The sequence below is a fragment of the Oratosquilla oratoria genome, chromosome 2 (genome assembly GCF_046742065.1).
Source record: "Oratosquilla oratoria isolate Oo_2021 chromosome 2, ASM4674206v1, whole genome shotgun sequence".
Taxonomy (NCBI): Eukaryota; Metazoa; Arthropoda; class Malacostraca; order Stomatopoda; family Squillidae; genus Oratosquilla; species Oratosquilla oratoria.
In genome coordinates this window covers 60,531,887-60,545,063 of record NC_134778.1, presented here as the reverse complement: position 1 = coordinate 60,545,063, position 13,177 = coordinate 60,531,887, and the positions used below count along the sequence as shown (strand labels likewise).

The window sequence follows — 13,177 nt, the reverse complement described above, 5'->3', positions numbered from 1 at the left end:
TAATTTCTATGCCTTTCATGATTCTGTAAATAGCTATCAAATCTCCTCTCTCTCTTCTTTGCTCTAGTGTCTGTAGTTTAAGTTTTTGTAGTCTCTCTTCATATGATAGTTTTGAGAGTGTTGGTGCCAGTTTAGTAATTGCTCTTTGTATTCTTTCAAGTTTTTTTATACATTTTTTTGTACTTGGTGACCATATCGTTGCTGCATATTCCAATCTTGGTCTTATCAGGGTGATTAGGATTTTCCTCACCATTTCTTCATCCAGGTATGTAAATGCCACTTTGATTGTTCTTATTAAATTATAAGTTTCTCCAAAAATCTTATTTATATGTTTCTCAGGTGACATATTATTCATAACAATGACTCCCAGGTCCCTCTCATTTTCTACTCTTTTTATTCCTTCTTCTCCCAAATTATATGATCCTGTTATTCTGTTTTTGCTTTTTCCAAATTCCATTATACTACACTTTTTTGTATTGAACTCCATCTCCCACTTCCTACTCCATTCTTGTACTTTATTTAGATCTCTCTGTAGTGATTCACAATCTTCTTCAGTTTTCACTCTTTTCAGTAATTTTGCATCATCTGCAAAGAAGCTCATATAGCTTTCAATTCCTTCATCCATATCATTAATATATATAGCAAACATTATTGGGGCCAGAACTGTTCCCTGCGGGACACCGCTTATTACTTCATTCCATTTTGAGTGCTGATCTCTTATCACTACTCGCATTTTTCTTTCTTGCAAAAAGTCTTCCATCCAATTTAGCAATTTACCTTGTATTCCTCCTTCATATTCTAATTTCTTAAGCAACTTCTTATGTGGTACTTTGTCAAAAGCTTTTTTTAGGTCTAGAAATGCACAATCAGCCCATCCATCTCTTTCTTGTATTATATCTATTAGCCTTGAATAGAAACATATTAAATTGGTGACGCATGATCGTCCTTGTCTGAATCCAAATTGCCTTGGATTTAGTACGTTGTTTTTTTCCAAGTATTTTACCCATCTACTTTTGATAATTCTTTCACATATTTTTGCTATTGTACTTGTTAGAGAGACTGGTCTATAGTTGGTAGGTTCTTCTTTATTTCCTCCTTTATATATAGGTACTATATTTGCTTTTTTCCAATCTTCTGGAACTTTTCCTTCTTTTAAGGAACTGCTTATTATGCTATGTATTTTGTCTGCCAGTTCATTCCTACATTCTTTCAGAATCCAGTTTGCTATTTCATCTGGCCCATGCGATTTTCTGACATCAAAATTACCCAAGTGTGTCAATATTTCATTCTTCGTTACTTCTATTTCTTCCATAGGGGGGACTTTTTCCTTCCACTCAATCTCTTCAGGTTGTATATTTTCCCTTGTAAACACTGATTTAAAATGTTTGTTCATAATTTCTGCCATTTCCATTTCCTCAGTGTATTCAACTCCCCCTTGTCTTAATTTCTCCAAGTCTTGTTTGTTTTTCAGTTTATTGTTTACAAATCTGTAGAATAGTTTTGGTTGATCTTTACACTTTTCTATAACATCTTTTTCATATTTTCTTTTTTCCTCTCTGCACTTTTGTACATATTCATTTCTATAACCAGTATATATTTTCCATTTTTCAGGTCTTCTGTCTTTTTTCCATCCGGTCCAGGCTTTGTCTCTTTTGTCTTTTAACTCCCTACAACTTTTGTTGTACCAGCATTTTACATATTCTTTTTCTTGTTTTTGTCTTGGGACATACTTTTCCACTCCTTCTTTGTAAATTTTTGTCAAAATATTCCATTTCTCTTCCACTGATGTTTCTTCTTTGTATATTTCTTCCCAGTTTTCTTGTTGGAAGAATTCTCTTATTTTATCAAAGTTTGTTTTTTCATACATCATTCTTCCTTTTCTATATTGTTCATTTCTTTTTATATATTTTTCTTCATTAAGTTCCAGTTCAATCAATATGTGGTCACTTTTACCTATTGGTGTTTTATATTCAATCTTGTCCACTATTCTAGGTTCAGATGTAATTATTAAGTCTAGCCTCGATGGTTCTTCTTCATTTCTATACCTAGTGTTCTCTTGTATCCATTGTGTCATTGAATGGTCAGTAATCATCTCAAGTAGAGCATTTCCCCATGAGTCATCACCACTCTTTACCGTCATTTCTTCCCAGCAGATTTCTTTGCAATTAAAGTCGCCCATCATAACTATTCTTCCTCCGTCTTCCATTATTTTAGTTAATGCTATCTTTGTGTCCTCTAACATACTTTTATATTCACTCTCCTCCCATGAGGCTGTTTTCGGAGGCACATAATTGATCACAAATTTTCTGCTCTTCTTATCTCTGTCTTCCACTTCTATCATAATCATCTCTACTGTATTCTTTCCATATATGACACCTTTCACGTTTATATCCTTCTTAGTCAGGAACATAACTCCACCCCCTTGCTTTTTCTCTCTGTTTCTAATCCAATAATTGTATGCATCATGTCCTACACTGTTGGGTGGTAGTGGGCCTTTTAATTTTGTTTCTACAATTCCCATTATGTCCGGTTCTTTTTCTTTCAAATAATCATTCAGCTCATTCAATCCTGTTATTAATCCATCTATATTCGTGTAAGACACTCTTAGTTTTCTGCCACTTCCATTGTGTTCTCTGTTTCCCTTATGTTTTTCTTTTGTATGTCGAACTTCCTTAGTTTCATGTTCACTACTCTCCAATAGAATCTCTCTTTCTCTGACTCCGTTCTGTTCTCGTTTTTTGTCTTAGCTTCCAGTCTTTTCTGCTTTTCTTCCTCTCTTTCCTCTTTATTCATTTCTCTTTTTATCCATATCTTTTTGTGTTGTTCACTTGTTGCTAGTTTCCCTGTTTTGGATAAGATATTCTCTGCCGTTGTTTGTGACTTGAATTTAATCTTAATTGGTCTGGTCTTGTCTGTGCTATACTTTCCGAGTCTAAATTTCTCTTCGATTTGTTTCATAATTCCTGGCTCATCTTCCTGAACTGATTCTAGTAATTGGCTTACTTTTTCATTTTCCTCTTTGATTCTTGTGGTTCTATCTGTGTTGTGTTTCTCTTCCATTCCTAATATAATTATACATTTCTTCTTGTCTGCTAAATCCCTTACTATATTCTCCTTTTGTCTCATCACTTTAATAACTGAGTCTTCAGTATGTTCTTTCAATTGCTGTTTGACTATGTCAGTGAATGAAATCTTATTTCCTTCTTGGGTTTGCTTCCAATTTTTACTTTCTTTAGCTATTGTTTCTCTGTTTTCTTTACTATTCTTCTTCAATTCCTCATTCTCCCCCTTTACCTCTCTTAACTGTCTTTTTAGTTCTTCTATTTCATCAGTTAAGTTTTTATTCGCCTTTTCCAGTTCTTCCAATCTTTCAACCCTTTTTAAAATGGTGTTCATATGACCTAACCTACTCTCCAAGTCCTCGATCACCTTATCAACCTTCATCTCTAGTCTTGTCAGTCGGGGGGGGTTTGAGTCCCCCCCACTCTCTTTAAATCCCTTGAAAATATTCTCATCACTTTCTGCTATATTGCTCCTATCTATACCTCTAATCTTCACATTCCTATTAGACATGTTATCATCCAACTCGTCTTGGGGTCTTTTGTCTACCCGGCGGCCCGTCAGGGCCATTTCCTCCACCTCCTCATTACCTTCCATTTCCCCAGTAATCCCTCCCCCTCTCCTCTTTCCTTACTTTCCCACTACCTCACGAGCAATTCCCCCCCCCTGCAAATACAAAAAGGCACTTCTCTTTGCGTTGGTATCCACAATCTGCACTTTTCTTCAGAGCGTTCGTCAAGCCGTCCGTTCGTTGAAAGTGTGTGTGTGTGTGTGTGTGTGTATTTACCTAGTTGTATTTACCTAGTTGTATTTTACGGGAAGGGGAGCTATGCTCGTGGGGTCCCGTCTTCATATCTCATTTTATCTAAACTATTTTTAAATTCATGTATTGTTTTTGCACACACCACTTTCTCATCTAACTTGTTCCAACTGTCTATTGCTCTGTGAGGAAAGCTGTTCTTTTTAAAATCTCTTCTATAGCTGTCTTTTTTTATTTTCTTTCCATGTCCTCTTGTATTTCTGTCATCCCATTTTATCAGATTCTCTCTATCAGTAATTTCTATGCCTTTCATGATTCTGTAAATAGCTATCAAATCTCCTCTCTCTCTTCTTTGCTCTAGTGTCTGTAGTTTAAGTTTTTGTAGTCTCTCTTCATATGATAGTTTTGAGAGTGTTGGTGCCAGTTTTGTAATTGCTCTTTGTATTCTTTCAAGTTTTTTTATACATTTTTTTGTACTTGGTGACCATATCGTTGCTGCATATTCCAATCTTGGTCTTATCAGGGTGATTAGGATTTTCCTCACCATTTCTTCATCCAGGTATGTAAATGCCACTTTGATTGTTCTTATTAAATTATAAGTTTCTCCAAAAATCTTATTTATATGTTTCTCAGGTGACATATTATTCATAACAATGACTCCCAGGTCCTTCTCATTTTCTACTTTTTTTATTCCTTCTTTTCCCAAATTGTATGATCCTGTTATTCTGTTTTTGCTTTTGCCAAATTCCATTATACTACACTTTTTTGTATTGAACTCCATCTCCCACTTCCTACTCCATTCTTGTACTTTATTTAGATCTCTCTGTAGTGATTCACAATCTTCTTCAGTTTTCACTCTTTTCAGTAATTTTGCATCATCTGCAAAGAAGCTCATATAGCTTTCAATTCCTTCATCCATATCATTAATATATATAGCAAACATTATTGGGGCCAGAACTGTTCCCTGCGGGACACCGCTTATTACTTCATTCCATTTTGAGTGCTGATCTCTTATCACTACTCTCATTTTTCTTTCTTGCAAAAAGTCTTCCATCCAATTTAGCAATTTACCTTGTATTCCTCCTTCATATTCTAATTTCTTAAGCAACTTCTTATGTGGTACTTTGTCAAAAGCTTTTTTTAGGTCTAGAAATGCACAATCAGCCCATCCATCTCTTTCTTATATTATATCTATTAGTCTTGAATAGAAACATATTAAATTGGTGACGCATGATCGTCCTTGTCTGAATCCAAATTGCCTTGGATTTAGTACGTTGTTTTTTTCCAAGTATTTTACCCATCTACTTTTGATAATTCTTTCACATATTTTTGCTATTGTACTTGTTAGAGAGACTGGTCTATAGTTGGTAGGTTCTTCTTTATTTCCTCCTTTATATATAGGTACTATATTTGCTTTTTTCCAATCTTCTGGAACTTTTCCTTCTTTTAAGGAACTGCTTATTATGCTATGTATTTTGTCTGCCAGTTCATTCCTGCATTCTTTCAGAATCCAGTTTGCTATTTCATCTGGCCCATGCGATTTTCTGACATCAAAATTACCCAAGTGTGTCAATATTTCATTCTTTGTTACTTCTATTTCTTCCATAGGGGGGACTTTTTCCTTCCACTCAATCTCTTCAGGTTGTATATTTTCCCTTGTAAACACTGATTTAAAATGTTTGTTCATAATTTCTGCCATTTCCATTTCCTCAGTGTATTCAACTCCTCCTTGTCTTAATTTCTCTAAGTCTTGTTTGTTTTTCAGTTTATTGTTTACAAATCTGTAGAATAGTTTTGGTTGATCTTTACACTTTTCTATAACATCTTTTTCATATTTTCTTTTTTCCTCTCTGCACTTTTGTACATATTCATTTCTATAACCAGTATATATTTTCCATTTTTCAGGTCTTCTGTCTTTTTTCCATCTGTTCCAGGCTTTGTCTCTTTTGTCCTTTAACTCCCTACAACTTTTGTTGTACCAGCATTTTACATATTCTTTTTCTTGTTTTTGTCTTGGGACATACTTTTCCACTCCTTTTTTGTAAATTTTTGTCAAAATATTCCATTTCTCTTCCACTGTTGTTTCTTCTTTGTATATTTCTTCCCAGTTTTCTTGTTGGAAGAATTCTCTTATTTTATCAAAGTTTGTTTTTTCATACATCATTCTTCCTTTTCTATATTGTTCATTTCTTTTCATATATTTTTCTTCATTAAGTTCCAGTTCAATCAATATGTGGTCACTTTTACCTATTGGTGTTTTATATTCAATCTTGTCCACTATTCTAGGTTCAGATGTAATTATTAAGTCTAGCCTCGATGGTTCTTCTTCATTTCTATACCTAGTGTTCTCTTGTATCCATTGTGTCATTGAATGGTCAGTAATCATCTCAAGTAGAGCATTTCCCCATGAGTCATCACCACTCTTTACTGTCATTTCTTCCCAGCAGATTTCTTTGCAATTAAAGTCGCCCATCATAACTATTCTTCCTCCGTCTTCCATTATTTTAGTTAATGCTATCTTTGTGTCCTCTAACATACTTTTATGTTCACTCTCCTCCCATGAGGCTGTTTTCGGAGGCACATAATTGATCACAAATTTTCTGCTCTTCTTATCTCGGTCTTCCACTTCTATCATAATCATCTCTACTGTATTCTTTCCATATATGACACCTTTCACGTTTATATCCTTCTTAGTCAGGAACATAACTCCACCCCCTTGTTTTTTCTCTCTGTTTCTAATCCAATAATTGTATGTATCATGTCCTACACTGTTGGGTGGTAGTGGGCCTTTTAATTTTGTTTCTACAATTCCCATTATGTCCGGTTCTTTTTCTTTCAAATAATCATTCAGTTCATTCAATCCTGTTATCAATCCATCTATATTTGTGTAAGACACTCTTAGTTTTCTGCCACTTCCATTGTATTCTCTGTTTCCCTTATGTTTTTCTTTAGTATGTCGAACTGCTTTATTTTCATGTTCACTACTCTCCAATAGAATCTCTCTTTCTCTGACTCCGTTCTTTCCTCGTTTTTTGCCTTAGCTTCAATTCTTTTCTGCTTTTCTGCCTCTCTTTCCTCCTTATTCATTTCTCTTTTTATCCATACCTTTTTATATTGATCATTTGTTGCTAGTTTCCCTGTCTTGGATAGAATTTTCTCTGCTGTTGTTTGTGACCTGAATTTAATCTTAATTGGTCTGGTCTTATCTGTACTATATTTTCCGAGTCTGAATTTTTCCTCAATTTCCTTTATAATTTCTGGTTCATCTTCCTGGACTAATTTTAATAAACTGCTTACTCTTTCATTTTCCTCCTTGATTCTTGCAGTTCTATCTGGGTTATGTTTCTCTTCCATTCCTAATATAATTATACATTTCTTTTTGTCAGCTAATTCTCTTACTATATTCTCCTTCTGTCTCATCACTTTAATAACTGAGTCTTCATTATGTTCTTTCAATTGCTGTTTGACTATGTCAGTGAATGAAACCTTATTCCCTTCTTGAGTTATTCTCCAATTTTTAGCTTCTGTAGCTAGTTTCTCTCTGTTTTCATTACTATTCTTCTTCAATTTCTCATTCTCCTCTTTTACATTTCCTAACTGTCTTTTTAGGTCCTCTATTTCTTCAGTTAAGTTTCTGTTAGCCTTCTCTAGTTGTTCCAACCTTTCAATTCTTTGAAAAATGGAGTCTACGTTACCTAACTTACGCTCCAAGTCCTCGATCACCTTATCAACTCTCTCCTCTAGTCTTATCAGTCGGGGGGGGGGGGTTGTGTCCCCCCCACCCTCTTTAAATCCCTGGAACATATTCTCGTCACTTTCTTCTGTATTGCTCCTCTCTATACTTCTAATCTTTACATTTTTATTAGACATTTGATCCTCGCTAAGTCTTTTGTTTACCTTCCGCTTGTCTGGCTGGTCAAAGTCTACTCCCTCCTCATTTCCTTCCATTTCCCTCAGTAATCCCTCCCCTTTTCCTCTTTCCCTACGTTCCCACTACTCCACGAGCAATTTCCCCCCCACCCTGCAAAAACACTAGGCACTTCTCTTTGCGTTGGGATCCACAGACTTCACTTTTCTTCAGAACGTCTTCTAAGCCGTCCATTCGTTGAAGTGTGTGTGTGTGTGTGTGTGTGTGTGTGTGTGTGTGTGTGTGTGTGTGTGTGTGTGTGTGTGTGTGTGTGTGTGTGTGTGTGTGTGTGTGTGTGTGTGTGTGTGTGTGTGTGTGTGTGTGTATATATATATATATATATATATATATATATATATATATATATATATATATATATATATATATTTCTCGCGACAACAAAAGAAATTGCAAATTACAGTAGTTCATACCAGAAATAGTATAAAAGATTAAACAATGGATACGTCATTATATATACTCTAGATGTAAACTTCACTTTTAGGAAATGAATTCAAGCAATATCTAAAACCAAACCAGCAGAAGGCAGTGACAAATTATTGTATTCAATTATTCAACAATTATGAAAGGAAGGAAATAAACTACTATTAGCATTAATAAATAATTATAACTAATAAATCAAGACACAGAATTATACTAAACAAAATAAAATAGAAACTACAAATTTAATAATCATTTTAAAATGTATGGATAAGGTGAAAGTGGAGTATTCCAACAATCATTATTACACTACTTTACAAGCAAAAAATAAAATAAAATAAAAAATCTTAGGTAAAGTAGGCAGTCGTTCGCACACTTTAAACAAAATTAATATATTAACTAAAACCGATATTAAACTAAATTACTAACGATAATTTCCATGTTTACAGTATCCAAGGAACTTATGCGTCCGAATTTGGGGGAAGAAATTCTTCAGCCTTCGGACCCTGGGCTTCCCTCAATGAAGACGACTCCTTGCACTGTAACGTCTCGCTGAGTCCTGTCGTACGAACGATTAACGCCAGAGGCCGAGCACTAAGGTTACCTTGTTTCATTAATATGCTACACATTATGCCTTTGACCATTTATGTGTATCCGAACACTGTTTAACTATGACTACCAAGCGGTAATTAAACTTTACCTGCGAGTGCGTATCATTTCCTTGGACCGTGTTTGTGTGTGAATGTGTACAATGCACAACAATAAATGTAAAGTACTTCTTTCTTGTTCATCTACTGGAGCAAGTTCGCATTGTATGTACGGCATAGTGACTGACTTGTATACTGGACGATACTAACTTTAAGGAAGTTGTATGAAACATTATTTTGTATACTATAGTTTGGTCAATAAACTTAAATGTGAATACTTATCTAACCACCACGATTGATCCCGTCTTGCTAAATATATTTATCATCCCATTCCCCAGTTATCATACATCATTTATATTCTAATGTGTTCCTCATTATGAAAATGTATTTCGATTGGTCAGTGTAGAAAACCCCCTTTTCGTACACCTACAGTCCCCAAGTAAGATTATTTTGTCCTATCTACTAAGTATTTCAGCGGCTTTGACCCATCGTTTTTCGCTCATATTTCCGAAATAACCATTCACATCAGCATAATATAATAGCACAGCTTAATTCACACCCTGCCCTAATTGTTGACGATATAGTGCATTCACAAGTGTATTTATTTACGGCGTTTACTCTTGACATCAAATGTCTCGCAGCCGACACCCGTGAAGTAAATCGAACAAAGTGAAGTTGTGACGTCATCACAAATTACCTCGTGTATCCCATCCTCCTCCCCTTCCCTCCTTCCTCCCCCCCCCTCTCTCTCTCTCTCTCTCTCTAAAGAAAAAATATGTAATAATAATTGAATACCATGCACCCGGAGAGGGAATTCAATAAAAATTTTATACATATGATGGATAGGGAAATTATGATGATAACTGGACATGCATTTTATTTCATTCCATACCACTATGGATAAACAGTTCATCCTCGTCATCGGTGTCCATGGTGATGATGACGGGTTCCACCCTTTCATATATGTTGTCCGATGACCAGTACTCTTCTTCGAACGATCTGTACCTTCTCACAGCACCCACCCACACCTCCTTGGTTGCGATAAGCTTTGCCTCCTGGAGCCGCGCTTGCAGGTCTGCCCGAGTGAACCGCTGCAACGTTGAACGCAGGTGTTGCTTCATGCAGCCCCACTCTTGTTCGATGGCGTTTAATTCTAGATGAACTGGTGGCAAACGGATGACCTCATGACCCCATGGTCGGATAATTTCGTCAACCGTGTAGCGTGGCACGGGCCGGTTCTCCTTGCAGATCGGTAGCAACTTAGGGCGCGTAGCATGTGGTGGGAATGGTAGGCTGCGGCACTCCAACCATTTCACGATCTCCGCTTTTCTTGTGGCAGGGGTGAGACAACGGGTCTCCTCGGTCAGCTGACTGTGGTAGGGTGCGCTGTCAAGCGCCAAGCACCGATGGCTCAACGAGCGCCGGCAAAAGCTGTGATGTCAGCCAGCGAATGAATAGGGCGCTGTTCATTTCACCATGGTAGTCTCCTGTTTTGTTCTTGGCAGGGTAGCACAGAAATGATTCGTCAATGAATCCCTCATCTGTGCCACCTGCTACTACCACAAAGAGGTAGTTTGTGATGACGTCACAACTTCACTTGTTCGATTTACTTCACGGGTGTCGGCTACGACACACTAAATATAAAGAGTAAACGCCGTAATTAAATACACTTGTGAATGCACTATAACGTCAAAAATTAGGGCAGGGTGTGAATTAGGCTGTGCTAATATATCATGCTGATGTGAATGGTTATTTCGGAAATATGAGCGAAAAACAATGGGTCAAAGCCGCTGAAATACTTAGTAGATATGGAGTTCAGGAATATCTCCACCTGTACTTCGTGATATCTAGTGTTTATATACTGACCAGAGTACCGTGTCTTTTAACCAGAGGAATTCTAAGTGTCATAATCAGTTCGCTGACGCCAATGAGTCATGCTAGTAAACAGGAAATCAGTGTTGACTCTGGATTCGTCATTGGATATGCCACATCAACAACAGACACACTCGCCAACTTCAATGAGAGTAGGACTCCATGTTCAAAGAGTTTTATCATTTGTCTGTTTGTTTACTATTTGCTTGATTCACATTTATTAGTTATATGTCAATTTATTATTATTTACTATTTACCTGTTTGTTTATTATTTAACTATACCTATGCATTTATTTATTATTTCTATTATTATATATTTTATTTATTTATTTATCATTATTATAATTTTTTTCGCATCCGACCTAGTTATGGACCAAAAGGTCTCCTGTCGGCATGCTCCGCCTTTGTAATCCTTAAGTTAATGGCGTGAGTTTCACAAGGATAAATGCTAAGAATGGAATTCAGACTGGAAATCTATTTGATTTGCAATAAGGTCACTGTTGGTCAAAAGAAGAGAAATAGATATAGTATACGACCGTACAATACTTCTGAGTCATTAAATGTGATACTGAGTATTTTGACTGAAAATCTGGAGCCGAGTAGAAGCTGTCCATTCAACGCCAGCTGGTTGATGTATTACTACGAAGTTGTGTGATACCATTATCATATTTAAAAATTTTACAAGATAGTTTTATATAATTTAAGAAAACGAGATATAACTTTAAAATCTTAAAAAATAAAAAGATACAGAAAATATATCAGTGTCTGAGAACTCCAATTGTGCTGATCAAGACTCGAGTTCCTTTCGTGATTGTTTTCAAAACTTATACGGAAAATAAAAGTTTAGTGCCTGGAAGATAATTTAATTGTAGGAATGAACCTGGAGTTTTGGCGGGTAATATTCTTTTCCATTTAACTGTTAATTGAATATCATAAACACAGGATATTTGTACTTATTTTACATTTGACTTATCATAACCAACATATAACTTTCCACATATACCAACGAAACAATTTCAGAACAAAGCTTGCATATGAAGTTAGTGTATCGCAAAATTTGTGTAACATTTTTGTTATTTTTTCTCTATAAAACAAAGGATTGCACCGATTTACTGTGCCGAAAACAACCTCATAAATCCCGAAGTGCCCGTAGTCATTACTCCTAATTTTCTGGTGTCGATTTTGACAGAAATACTAAATACAGATATTGGTCATGATCGAGTGCGGATAGTCTTGGAGTGCGTGACTGGGATCGCTCTTCTGTGATGTAGCCGGATGTATATCCGCCAGTAGCTAAGAAATGACCACACCCCGGAGTCGTGAGCGACGGACTTTAGAATGCTGAAAAGGATATCTTGCTGAACAAAGATGGCGCAATCGTCTGGTCGGTAAAAATACAAAGGACAATAATTTTAGTCCCACGCTTAACCCGCGGTCAACGTCATCCGGCAAAGAAACAAAACGAATCTTGTCTTCACTTACTCTTTCGTTGTTGTGGTGACCCCCTACCTTCCCAGCTAGATAAAATGGTCTAACACCAGCCAGAATGAAATATGTAAAAGTCGCCAACGTGCCAGGACTCCCCCCACCTCTATTGTCATAAACTGAATAACACTTCCTGTTTTTACCCACAAGCAAACACCCCTCGACACGGAACTACTCAGTAAATGGGGCTCCACCCAGCTAAGTACAAATGCTAAATGGCCTGGTATAACCGGTGTCACACAACTACCCCACAGTATGATTGAAGGGGAATTTCAGCTTACACCTTGTTCGTAAACTTACCAGGTTTCGCTGAAGCACACCCTATACTTCATGTTCCTCTGAAATAGATATCAATCAGTGACGTCCCCACAGCTTAATAAAAATCGTCAAGTCTAGAATTAGCTTTGACGAGTTCCGTGTTGGGCGTCAACCCCACTAACGTCGCAGTACCTTTCCGTAGCACCATTATAACATAAACACGACAGGGTGTGTGAGGTCTGATAAGCACGGCGACAGCCTGGCTGGCGTTTCTAAATGGAAGGATTGCGGCCGGGATTCGCCGTCCCGACGTTGACGGTGATGTCCGTGTTTGGGGTAGATCGTGTTGGGTGAGGAGGGAGAAATGAGGTGGAATGTCAACTCAACTCCTTCAAGTCCTCCGAAACCAGACGACTAGAAACAGATTCAGGGAGCAAAACACTTTGTATAACTTGACGACATTTACATTCTTTTGGTTTTCTTTCGCCTTAGATGCGATGCTAGCTGAGTTGTGGACGATCACTCATAAAATTTAAGGAGGGACGTACCTGTGGCCGAAGCCGTCACCTTTGCCCTATGGGCTTAAAGAACTGTTGGGGCAGGTAACTGTCACTATAGGGAATCGGAGAGAAGTGGAGGATTCGGACCATTTAATCGTATTTTTAAACGGTGAATGAGTCGGATCGTTGAAAACTTCTACTAAAAGTCAACAGTATTTCCTCTTCCGTCCTGAAGGGTATTGACCCTTTG

The 13,177-nt window shown here is 36.8% G+C and overlaps 1 pseudogene; it reads right to left on the bottom strand.

The window, feature by feature from the left end:
* Window positions 1-9,663: 9,663 nt before the first annotated feature.
* LOC143036069 (uncharacterized) lies at window positions 9,664-12,501 on the bottom strand (annotated as a pseudogene).
* Window positions 12,502-13,177: the final 676 nt, after the last annotated feature.